General features: G+C 40.0%; 1 pseudogene; it reads left to right on the plus strand.

Moving 5' to 3' along the window:
* Positions 1 to 11,719: 11,719 nt before the first annotated feature.
* Positions 11,720 to 12,441, plus strand: LOC136335318 (mediator of RNA polymerase II transcription subunit 6 pseudogene; annotated as a pseudogene).
* The last annotated feature ends 369 nt before the right edge of the window (positions 12,442 to 12,810 follow it).

Here is a 12,810-nt window from a genome sequence, read left to right on the forward strand (position 1 = left end):
TCCATTGGTCTGAGTGTCTATTTTTTTGCCAATACCATGCTGTTTTGATTATCGTGGCCCTATAATATAGTTTAAAGTCAGGTATTGTAATGCCCCCAGCTTCATTCTTTTTCCTTATGATTGTTTTGGCTATTCGGGGTTTTTTATAGTTCCATATAAATCTGATGATTTTTTGTTCCATTTCTTTAAAAAATCTCATAGGGATTTTGATGGGAATTGCATTAAATTTGTATATTGCTTTGGGTAATATGGCCATTTTGATTATATTTATTCTTTCTATCCAAGAACAAGGAATATTTTTCCATCTCATTGTATCTTTTTCGATTTCCCTTAACAATGCTTTGTAATTTTCATTATATAGGTCCTTTACGTTCTTTGTTATGTTTATTCCTAGGTATTTTATTTTTTTTGTTGCAATCGTGAAGGGGATTATTTTTTTGAGTTCGTTTTCTAATATTTCATTGTTGGCATATAGAAAGGCTATGGACTTTTGTATGTTAATTTTGTATCCTGCGACCTTACTGTATTGGTTTATTGTTTCTAATAATCTTTTTGTGGAGTCCTTCGGGTTTTCGATGTATAGGATCATATCATCAGCAAAAAGTAATAGCTTTACTTCTTCTTTTCCGATATGGATGCCTTTTATTTCTTTGTCTTGTCTGATTGCTCTGGCCAGAACTTCTATCACCACGTTGAATAAGAGTGGAGAGAGTGGACAACCCTGTCTTGTTCCTGATTTAAGGTAGAAAGTCCTCAGTTTTATGCCGTTTAATAGGATGTTGGCTGATGGTTTATCATATATGGCCTTTATCATGTTGAGATATTTTCCTTCTATACCCATTTTGTTGAGAGTCTTAAACATAAAATTGTGTTGTATTTTATCAAAAGCCTTTTCTGCATCTATTGATAAGATCATGTGGTTTTTGTTCTTTGTTTTGTTGATATGATGTATTACGTTAACCGTTTTGCGTATGTTGAACCATCCTTGAGATTCTGGGATGAATCCCACTTGATCATGATGTATTATTTTTTTAATATGTTGTTGTATTCGGTTTGCCAGTATTTTGTTTAGTATTTTAGCATCTGTATTCATTAGAGATATTGGTCTGTAGTTTTCATTCTTTGTGCCATCCTTGCCAGGTTTTGGTATGAGGGTTATGTTGGCCTCATAAAATGTGTTTGGAAGTATTGCTTCTTCTTCAATTTTTTGGAAGACTTTGAGTAGAATAGGAACCAAGTCTTCTTTGAATGTTTGATAGAATTCACTAGTATAACCATCTGGGCCTGGACTTTTATTTTTGGGGAGGTTTTTAATAGTTTTTTCTATTTCCTCCCTGCTGATTGGTCTGTTTAGGCTTTCTGCTTCTTCATGACTCAGTCTAGGAAGGTTGTATTGTTCTAGGAATTTATCCATTTCTTCTAGATTGTTGTATTTGGTGGCATATAATTTTTCATAGTATTCTACAATAATTCTTTGTATTTCTATGATGTCTGTGGTGATCTCTCCTCTTTCATTTTGGATTTTATTTATTTGAGTCCTGTGTCTTTTTTCCTTGGTGAGTCTTGCCAAGGGTTTGTCAATTTTGTTGATCTTTTCAAAGAACCAGCTCCTTGTTTTATTGATTTTTTCTATAGTTTTTCTGTTCTCTATTTCATTTATTTCTGCTCTGATTTTTATTATCTCCTTTCTTCGGCTGGTTTTGGGTTGTCTTTGTTCTTCTTTTTCTAGTTCCTTAAGGTGTGAAGTTAAGTGGTTTACTTCGGCTCTCTCTTGTTTGTTCATTTAGGCCTGAAGTGATATGAACTTTCCTCTTATTACTGCTTTTTGTGCATCCCAGAGATTCTGATATGTCGTATTTTCATTTTCATTTGTCTGTATATATCTTTTGATTTCTGCGCTTATTTCTTCTTTGACCCATTCAGTTTTTAGAAGTATGTTGTTTAGTTTCCACATTTTTGTGGGTTTTTCCCCCTCTTTTTTGCAGTTGAATTCTAGTTTCAAGGCTTTATGATCAGAAAATATGCTTGGTACAATTTCAATTTTTCTAAATTTGCTGATATTGTCTTTGTGGCCCAACATATGGTCAATTCTTGAGAATGTTCCATGTACACTAGAGAAAAATGTATACTCTGTCGCTTTGGGATGAAGTGTCCTGTAGATGTCTATCATATCCAGGTGTTCTAGTATTTCGTTTAAGGCCACTATATCTTTATTGATTCTCTGTTTGGATGACCAATCTAGAGCCGTCAGCGGTGTATTGAGGTCTCCAAGTATGATTGTATTTTTGTTAGTTTTTGTTTTAAGGTCAATAAGTAGCTATCTTATATATTTTGGTGCTCCTTGGTTTGGTGCATATATATTAAGGATTGTTATGTCTTCTTGATTCAACTTCCCCTTAATCATTATGAAATGACCATTTTTGTCTCTGAGTACTTTTTCTGTCTTGTAGTCAGCATTATTAGATATGAGTATTGCTACACCTGCTTTTTTTGGGGTGTTGTTTGCTTGGAGTATTGTTTTCCAGCCTTTCACTTTGAATTTGTTTTTATCCTTGTTGCTTAGATGTGTTTCTTGTAGGCAGCATATAGTTGGATTTTCTTTTTTAATCCATTCTGCTATTCTGTGTCTTTTTATTGGTAAGTTTAATCCATTTACATTTAGTGTAATTATTGACACTTGTGGGTTCCCTACTGCCATTTTATAAATTGCTTTCTGTTAGTTTTGTATCTAGTTTGATTCTTCTCTTTTGTTTTTCTATCATTTGTTTTTGTTTGTTTGTGTTCCATACTTCTTTCCTCTGTTGCTACCTTTTTTAAGTCAAGTGTTTTTGTGGTGGTTTTTTTAAGGGTGGTTACCATTAAGTAATGAAAAGGGTACCTACCATATTCATTGTAGTACCCTATCTTATAAGTATTTCTGCACTTCATCATCCTTTGCTACTGTTAATCTCCATCCTCTCCCCCCTTTTTTTTCTTTGTTGTCACAGTTTAAGTTTGGTTTTATTGTGTTCTTGGTGGAGCTGTTACTTGTGGTGTTGTTTTCTTTTGTTCTTTGAATCTGGTTGAAAAACCCCCCTTAGTATTTCCTGGAGTGGGGGCTTTCTGTTGATAAATTCTCTCATCTTTTCTGTATTTGTGAATGTTTTTATATCTCCTTCATACTTGAAGAATAGCTTTGATGGGTATAGTATTCTTGGCTGAAAGTTCCTCTCTTTCAGGGCTTTAAATATTGGGGTCCACTCTCTTCTAGCTTGTAGAGTTTCTGCTGAGAAATCTGATGATAATCTAATAGGCCTTCCTTTATATGTTGTACTCTTCTTTTCCCTGGCTGCCTTGAGAATTTTTTCTTTGTCATTGGTTTGTGTCATCTTTATTATGATGTGCCTTGGAGTGGGTTTGTTGGGGTTAAGAAAACTTGGTGTTCTGTTTGCTTCTTGAATTTGAGGCTTTAGTTCCTTCCACAGGCTTGGGAAGTTCTCGTCTATTATTTGTTTGAGTATATTCTCCATTCCATTTTCTTTCTCTTCTCCCTCTGATATACCTATTATTCTTATGTTATTCTTTCTGATGGAGTCAGACAATTCCTGTAGGGCTTTCTCATTTTTTATTATTTTTGAGTCTCTTTCTTCTTCTCTCTGTTGTGCCTCAAGTTGTTTGTCTTCTATTTCACTAATCCTATCTTCAATCTGGGCTGTTCTGTTAGCTAAGCTTGTTACCTCATTTTTCAGCTCGTGAATTGAGTTTTTCATTTCTGTTTGATTTGTTTTTATAGTTTCAATTTCCTTGGTAATATATTCTTTGTGTTCATTGAGTTGTTTTCTGATCTCCCTATATTGCCTTTCTGTGTTTTCTTGTATATCTCTGAGTATTTTTAAGATTTCTATTTTAAATTCTCTGTCATTTAGCTCCAAGGCTTCCAATATGTTAAGTCTTTTCTCCATAGATTTTTCCACATCTATTTGTGTTACCTCTCTTTCTTTTGTATCCATAATATTCGATTTCCTCTTTCTTATCGGCATCTGAGGGTGGTCTTATTGATAGCACGCAGGCGCACTCCCTCGCGGCTTGAATGAGCGTCGCTGCTGCGGTAGCTTCCTCCACACCCTCGTCTCTCAGATTCAAGTGATAATAGTCCTTTTGCTTTCAGTTTGTGTGGAACTCCGGAATGCTCCGAGGATAAATTTTTCTGTTTCTAGTTGATAAATTTGTTGTGTATAGGGGAGAGCTGTCGGACATGCTTCTCACGGCGCCATTTCCGTGACATCACTCCCATATCCTGCTTTTTTAATATTTTCTGGAAGATTCTTTTAATTACCTCAAGGTTATTTTTTTTCTACAAGCTCTCTACAAATATTAATATTCAAGAGTAATTAAATATCAAGACCATTTTCCTTTTATAAAATATTTGAATTTAATACAGATAGGCCATTGTAGTATTTTAGTTATTCTCCTCTTTTTTTTTCTTTTCTAATGTTTATTTTATTGATTTTAGAGAGAGAGAAAGGGAGAGAGAGAGACAGAGACAGGAACATCAATCTGTTCCTGTGTGTGCTCTGACCAGGGATTGAACCGGCAACCTCTGTGCTTCCAGATGATACTCTAATCAACTGAGCAATCTGGACAAAGCTAGTTTTTTGGGGGGTTTTTTTGCTTTTGTTTGTTTGTTTGTTTTGTTTTACAGGAAGAGGAGAGAGAGGGATAGGGAGCAAAAAGTTTCAATTCATAGTTTCTTCACTTTAGTTGTTCATTGCTTATTATATGTGCCTTGACTGGACAAGCATAGTATTTCAAACCAGCAACCTCAGCATTCCAGGTTGACACTCTATCCAATGCACCACCACAGGCCAGGCTAGTTATTCTTTTTAATAACTCTGCTATTTAAGCCATGCTCCACCATTCCATTACTAATTAGTTGATCCTGGATAACTTGCTTATGACTACTGAGCTGCTGTTTCCTTCTCTGAAAAATGAAGGTGCTATGTCTTCATAGGGTACCAAAGTGGACTAGAAAAATGACAATTCAGAACTGGCTAGTGGTGGTTCTTCTAGCTGCTTATCTAATGCACACTTCCTGCTATGGAGCATTGGGAAAGGGAACAAGAACTCAGGTCCTGAGAGGAGAGTAGAACAAAGGGTTGTTATTAAGACACTGCAAATGTGTAAAAGCACAGCTATTTTTAATATGGCCCATTTTTTCATCATGGAACCCAATCTTCATGGGTTCCTTTTGTTACATGGCTTATTCCATTTTTTAATTTCAAAAGTTCCACTGTTTTAAAAAGAAATCCACTAACTTATAACCTTTTCACCTCCATAACTTCCCCTGACATATCACCCACACAAGAATAATCATAGTCCTGGCCAGCTGGCTCACTGGTAGAGTGTCAGCCCAGCATTTGGAAGTCCTGGGTTTGATTCCCTGCCAGGGCACACATGACAAGTGCCCATCTGCTTCTCCACCCTTCCCCCTCTTTTTTCTATCTCTCTCTCATTTCCCCTCCCACAGTCAAGGCTCCATTGGAGCAAAGTTGGCCTGAGCACTGAGGACAGCTCCATGGCCTCCACCTCTGGCAGTAGAATGGCTCTGATTGCAACAGAGTAACACCTCAGATGGGCAGAGTATTGCCCCTGGTGGGCATGCCGGGTGGATCTCGGTTGGGTGCATGTGAAAGTCTGTCTTTTTGCCTTCCTGCTTCTCACTTCAGAAAAATACAAGAAAAAAAAAAGAAGAAAAAGAATCTTGGGAAAAAAGAGCCCTGGCTAGTTTACTCAGTGGCTAGAGCATTAGCCCTGTGCGCGGACATCCCAGGGTCAATCCCCATTCAGAGCACACATAAGAGGCAACCTCTGCTTCTCTTTCCCTCCTTTTCCCTCTTCTTTCTCTCTCTTCCCCTCCCATGGTTTGAGCATTGGCCTTGGGCACTGAGGATAGCTTGGTTGGTCCACACATCGGCCTTAGGCACTGAGGATAATTCTCTGTTGATTCAAACATTGGACCCAGACAGGGGTTGCTAGGTAGATCCCGGTTGAGGTACACTCAGGAGTCTCTCTATCTCTCCTCTTCTTACTTAAAAATAGAAAAAGAAAAAATAAGGTTAGATAGTTGGCAACTTTAAAAATGGACTGGGTGGAATATGACTTATTTCCTCAGTATAAACTAAACAGAGAAATTCATCACGATGGCCTGGCCATAGCTTGCCCTAGTTGCTGCTCCCAAATCACTCAACTCCTCCATCTCAATAGTTGTGCTGGGTCTGCCTCATTCCATTCATCCTTGGCTTCCTTATTTCAGCTGCGTGTGGACCTTCCACAGTGGGCATTAACCACAACTCCCTCTGAGCTCCCTCAGCTATCTTTCAGATAAATTATCAGTAGAATAAATGAAGTTTTTGGCAGTTAATATATTTTCTTGATGTATTTCAGATGTCTCTTCAGACAAAGCTCTGGGTTAACCCTGTTGGTTGTCTTGAATTGGATATTAGGTGAGATTACTTCCTCAACACCACTATTGAGATGTGCATTAAGTGTGTTTGCACATAGTCATAGATATCAATGATCCTTTGAGCTCGTATGAACCAGCACACCCATTAGACTCAATGGTTGTGCTGAGATTCATAAATGAGACAGTTATGAATGTGGTCACAACTGCATAGGTCTGCTTAAAATCAGTCTCATCACTGACTTCATGAATATACAGAAATTATTCATTATGAGCAAAATTAAGGAAAATAGTTTATGTAGACAAATGGTTTAATCGAGCACTCCCTTTTTCAAATTTTAAATGTTTTTGTACAAGTGGTTTTTTGAAAGTCAGCAAGTACTATTTTTTCACTATGATCTAAACTTTTGAATAAAATGTCTTCACATCAGTTACTTTCCCAGACACAGATCTTAGAGGATAGTAGAGTATGTTGCAGGTTGAATGAACACAAAATTCTGAGTGTGACTGTCACTATTTCCTTTTTTTCAAACCATAGCTCATGCACAGAGAAAGTTAAAATCACTGGGAGACTGTCTTATTAGTAAAATCCTGAAACACCCAAATGCGATGGCCAGTTCAGGGTATTATTCCTGCACCAATATTTAGGGAGGACCTTTTGGAGTCAAATTTGTATGTCAATCCTGGCCCCATTACTTACTAACTCTGGAACACCAGAGTGTTGCCTAATGTCCTGGGGCCTCCATTTATTTATATGTACAGTGGACTAATAGCTACTTCAAGGATTCAATAAGGTATACAGCCTGCAGGACAGTTTTGATCCCTGGTACATAGAACAAGCTTTGTAATGAAAGTTTGACTATTATAGGCTCAAACTAAACAATAGACATGTTCCCCACTTTGGGATCCACTGACTCTTCTCTTACCAGAGGTTACCTCTATCTATCCCAGTCTCTGGGCTCTATTATTATATTAGTTTTTTATGCTGTGTAACTAATGACTAAAGAGTAACTTAAAACAACATGTATTTATTCTCTCACAGTTTATAATGATCAGAGCTTTGGGCACAGAATAATTGGATCTTCTGTTTAGACTTCTGAAATCAAGGAGTTGGCCAGGCTCTGTTGTCATCTGAAGGCTCATTTGGGAAGTAAGACACTGCCAAGCTCACCCAGGTATTGGCAGGTGTCAAGTGCTTGCAGCTATAAGACTGAAGGCTCTGATTTCTTACTGCATGTCAGCAATTAGAGGGCACCTTCAGCTGCTAGAAGCCACCCTCAGCTCCTTGCCATGTGACCCTTTCCATAGGCCTTGTCACAGCATAGCAACTTGATTCTTTAGAGACATGAACAGAGAAAAAGAGTAAGTCTATTAGCAATACAGAGTCTTATACAAAATTGCATAAGTGATAGCCCCTCATTATGTCATATTCTTTTGGTTAGAATCAAGATATAGGTTCTACCCATAGTCAATGATAGGGGGTTATTTAAGAGCACAAAGGAGGTGAAGATAATGTGTGGCCCTTGTTGGGAAAAGAGCTATGGTAGGCTTGCTTGCTTGTACTTTGCATGATTAGTGCATGAGCACATGGCAAAGCCACATGTGTACAGCCTACATAAGGCTACAGGTGCTTGCCCTTGGCATGGATTGCTTGCTTGCCGCTATGAGGTTGCCATGTGAAATTGGCAACCCACTGGTTCTCTTCTAATGTGCAGCAGCCAAGAGAACTGTCAAGGTCTTGAATGTGTTTGACCCCGCCAGGCCCTGTGAGCTTGCCCAGGATTTTAGATGGGGCTTCTGGCAATGAACAGAGCACTTATGGAAAGACACTGAGGTCCATTATCAAAGAGTTATATTGCTAGTTGCCTGTAATGGACCTACACCTTGGGCGAGTTGCACAGACTGATCATTGAGTGGTATAATGGACTCTTGAAGCAGGGACTGTGACAAGAGGGGGGCACTGGCTCCTTTGCTGGATGGAAACACCGCTGCTTTTGGACAGTAAGGCGAGAACCTGGGAAGCCCTCCCGCATCAGGAAGCTGCTTCCATCCAGTTGCAGAGATACATCAAGGACACTTCCTTCAGTGAACACGGCCCCAGACTGTACAGATCCCCCACCTACAATAGGTAGCCTTGTTGGCACCATGGCATAGGACACTAGAGATTGTCTTCCAGTTAACTCCCTGGGCAACTGGCACCTGGTTGCCTGAGATGGAAGGATGTTATCCCTTGTGTGCTCAAGATGTCATTGTGAAAAGCACCTTTGTAATTATTGTCATTTTCAGTATAGATTGTGCTATTACTTAGTCTTTGTTTATGTAATTTAACTCACTACTCACTCGGGGACCATTGCGGAAGATACCTGTCACATAGATTGCAAGGTGAGCAACACTAAAGGGGTAGAGTGTTGGGAAAACAGCTGTGTTAGGCTTGTTCGCTTGCACTTGGCATGATTAGTGCATGAGCACATGGCAGAGCCACATGTGTGTAGCCTATGTAAGGCTACAGGGGCTTTCCCTCAGGATGGATCACTTGCCCACCACTTTGAGGGCCCATTTACCTGATTGCTCACCTGCCGCCACGAGTTTTTCCCTGCCTGTTTGCTCATCTGCCATTGCGAGAATCAAATAAACGGGAATGGTCCAATGCTTTCTGGCTTTGCAAATCCAATGTGCACCTGCTTGACCTCAGCCACCAGCACTACAATACTGAATTGGATAGAAACGATCACTTCAACGATATCTGGCCATGTTGTTACCAAGTACATTCTTATAATGTGATTTGAAGCACATTGGTCACATTGCATGCCACGTACAATTTGTTATATACCACGAGTGCTAAATAGCCAGGAAAATAATAAATGCACCTGTTTTTTTCCTGTCTAAGATTATGATTTCCTTATTCATTGGCCCAAGTTAGCTTTGTGGTTGGGGGGATGAGGGAAGAGTAGAGGAAAAAGAGAGATTAGGCTTTGTTACAGAATGAATTCAAATTTTGAGCTCTTTTCTTTAAAATATAGAGATTACTTAAGGCTCTTTCTCATTTTTTTATACATCAGGGTCAACCATGGAGGACACTGGTCATAAATTTCTCTCTATGGCATGAAAAAATTACCTATTTTTCAGTAAAGCCTGGGAACAAGGAAGAACCAGTCAAAGTCTGATATTAACTGTATTAGAATCACCGGGAGAGCTACAGACCCCTGTAGGTCCTACCCGAGATATTCTGGCTCAGGAGATAAAAGCCTGCACTTCTCCCCCTCCCCTGCCCTGGAGTATTTAGGAACCAAGAGGAAGAGAGGTAGAAATTGGTAGGGCAGGGACATGTGTCTCAATATTCCTCATTCTCAGATTCAAGCAAGAAAACTAAATGAATTTTAAAAATTAGGGTAATTCAGAAGGTATAGGAAGGAGTTATGTCCTCAAACTCCCCATTTTATGATTTTTAAAGGTCAGTGCTCAGAGCTCAGTTCCAACATAGTGCATTCGAGCCCGGATAAGAAAGCAGAACAGCAGGGGAAAGTAGAGCTTGACTGGGCACCTTTATGCTTCCCATAGCCTGTAGTGGGCGAGCATGGGACCACACCATGGTGGACTGCTGAGTGTCAGCCTGGATGGGGGGCTGTGACAAAGGCATGGTGTTCCACAGCCACCAGAAGTAGAGAGACCATGTTAGCCAGTGGGAGATGAATGGTGACCCCCACACACACACAGAGCATCAGTGTGTGAAACAACAAACCAAAGTTCATCAGTCAGATTACAGCCTTGGGTAATACTAGGGAAGGGGCCACCCAGATACAGAGAATATTGGACAACTAATGGAGGCTGCCTCCAAAAATCTCCCACCACACCGTCACAGCCAGCCCACTCCCCAACACCCAGACAGCCCTCAGAGATCATCCAGAAGAGAAAGGAGACAGAAGACTAAGAATCAAGAGTAAAGGCTGAGCAGTACTGAAGTCATTAACTTGCACTAAGTTTAAAACAGGTCTAAAAGCTAACTTATTTTCTACCCCCAAAACTCAAAAATATTGGTACGTGAGGACACATGCAGCCCCATGTTCATTGCAACATTATTCACGGTGGCCAAGACATGGGAACTACCAAAGTGTCCCTAGGTAAAGGATTGGATAAAGAAGATGTGGTACATATATACAATGGAATACTATTCAGCCATAAGAAATGATGACATGGCCCTGGCCGGTTGGCTCAGTGGTAGAGCGTCGGCCTAGCGTGCGGAGGACCCGGGTTCAATTCCCGGCCAGGGCACATAGGAGAAGCGCCCATTTGCTTCTCCACCCCTCCGCCGTGCCTTTCTCTCTGTCTCTCTCTTCCCCTCCCACAGCCAGGGCTCCATTGGAGCAAAGATGGCCCGGGCGCTGGGGATGGCTCTGTGGCCTCTGCCCCAGGCGCTAGAGTGGCTCTGGTCGCAACATGGCGACACCCAGGAGGGTCGCAACATGGCGACGCCCAGGATGGGCAGAGCATCGCCCCCTGGTGGACAGAGCGTCGCCCCTGGTGGGCGTGCCGGGTGGATCCCGGTCGGGCGCATGCGGGAGTCTGTCTGACTGTCTCTCCCTGTTTCTAGCTTCAGAAAAATGCAAAAAAAAAAAAAAAAAAAAAAAAGAAATGATGACATTGTGCCATTTACAACAGCATGGATGGACCTTGATAACATTATATTGAGTGAAATAAGTAAATCAGAAAAAGCTAAGAACTGTATGATTTCACTCATGGGTGGAATATAAAATTAAGACTCATGGACATAGATAAAAAATGAAGTGGTTACCAAGGGGAGGGGTTGTAGAGAAAGAGTGGGGAAAGGCAGTAAAGAGAGACAGGTATGCTGTGATGATGAGTGATTTGACTCTGGGTGATGGGCACACAACACAATAAACAGTTCAAATGCTACAGAGATGTTTACCTGAAACCTATGTACTCATACTAATCAATGTCACTCTGTTAAAGTTAATTTTCTAAATAATTTTTTTTAAAGATAAAAGGCTAACTTATTTATAGTAATCAAGACTATATTGGTCCCTCTCCTACCGACCCTACTCCCACTTTCCAGTGGTACCCCTCTCCTCTTTACCACCTCCACCTGCCATTGGGGTCCCTGTCCTTCCAGCTCTCCCTCCCTGCCTTCTTCCTGGCTTTGAGTATCCTCCCCTTTTTGAGGTTCTCCTCACAGTCCCTAGGTTCTGAAACCTGCTGCTCTGTTGTCATTGCTGTTACGTTTCCTCTTGGTGGGAAGGACAACCTGTAAACCCTTTTAGAGTTATGACGGAAGTGGATATCTGAGGTAATCTGCTGGGAATCTCTTGGGTTGACAGTTCACAGATCCCCATTTTGAATAGTGGAAGAATCCTAGATTACTTTTCAGAATGAAGTAATTCTTTTTACAAGAGAACATGTAATAACGAAGTGGTCAAAGTGCAGAGACTAACATTAGAATACTTAAATCAGATGGCTGGAGTGGAATACATCTTTTTACATGCTCAAGCACCCATTCTTTTTACCATTTGGAAGCAACAGCAGCAGACCCCTACCCAAGTTATCCTACTGGCTGATTACTATATCATTGCTGGAGTGATCTATCAGGAGCCAGACTGGGGATTAGTTAAAAACTCTAGAAGTGCTTACTGCAGTGCATGACATCCAGTCAGCTTTTCATGAAGCTATGTCAGACTATCGATATCATCCTTCAAAAAGATACTAGTGGCACTTCAAAGATCATGAAGAGCAAGATATAATCAAACCTAAAACCAAGTTCTATTTTCCAGAGGTAATGTGTAGATACTTTACTCCTAGGCCACAGACAAAAATTTCTACCCAAATTTGTGCAGCATAAGTCTGAGGAAAAGCCTGGCCCAGTGGATTAGACAAAAAAAGAGACAGAACCGGCAGCAGAAACTGAAACTGAGGAGAAGGAGACCTCAAAGAACATCCAATAGACAGTGAACACTAAAGGCCTCTCTGAGAAGTGAAGGAGACTTCACTGAGTATTGGACAAGAGAGAAGCTTGCATGACTTTTCTTGTCCATTATCATACCTCATTATTGTGACAAGCTCTTGAACTTTAAAATTCTTTGTTACAACCTACTCATATATATAGAATGTGCTTGTTCTTCAAGAAAGGATATAAGACCCCTCATGCTTTTAATACCTATATTTGTATGTATCTTTTGTAACGTTTTTCTTACTGATAGAAGCAGCCTCCTTACACACATGTGTATTGCTATAGATGCTTAAAACAAAATAAAGTTATTTGTCTAAATAAAAAGCTTTATTATATATGCAAATAATGATAAAATGAATGGTCAGTTTGTGGCAGTTCCCATGGATCAATGGGTGTCTTGAGTGCTCTGTTG

The sequence above is a fragment of the Saccopteryx bilineata genome, chromosome 4 (assembly GCF_036850765.1).
Source record: "Saccopteryx bilineata isolate mSacBil1 chromosome 4, mSacBil1_pri_phased_curated, whole genome shotgun sequence".
In the NCBI taxonomy this organism is placed as follows: Eukaryota; Metazoa; Chordata; class Mammalia; order Chiroptera; family Emballonuridae; genus Saccopteryx; species Saccopteryx bilineata.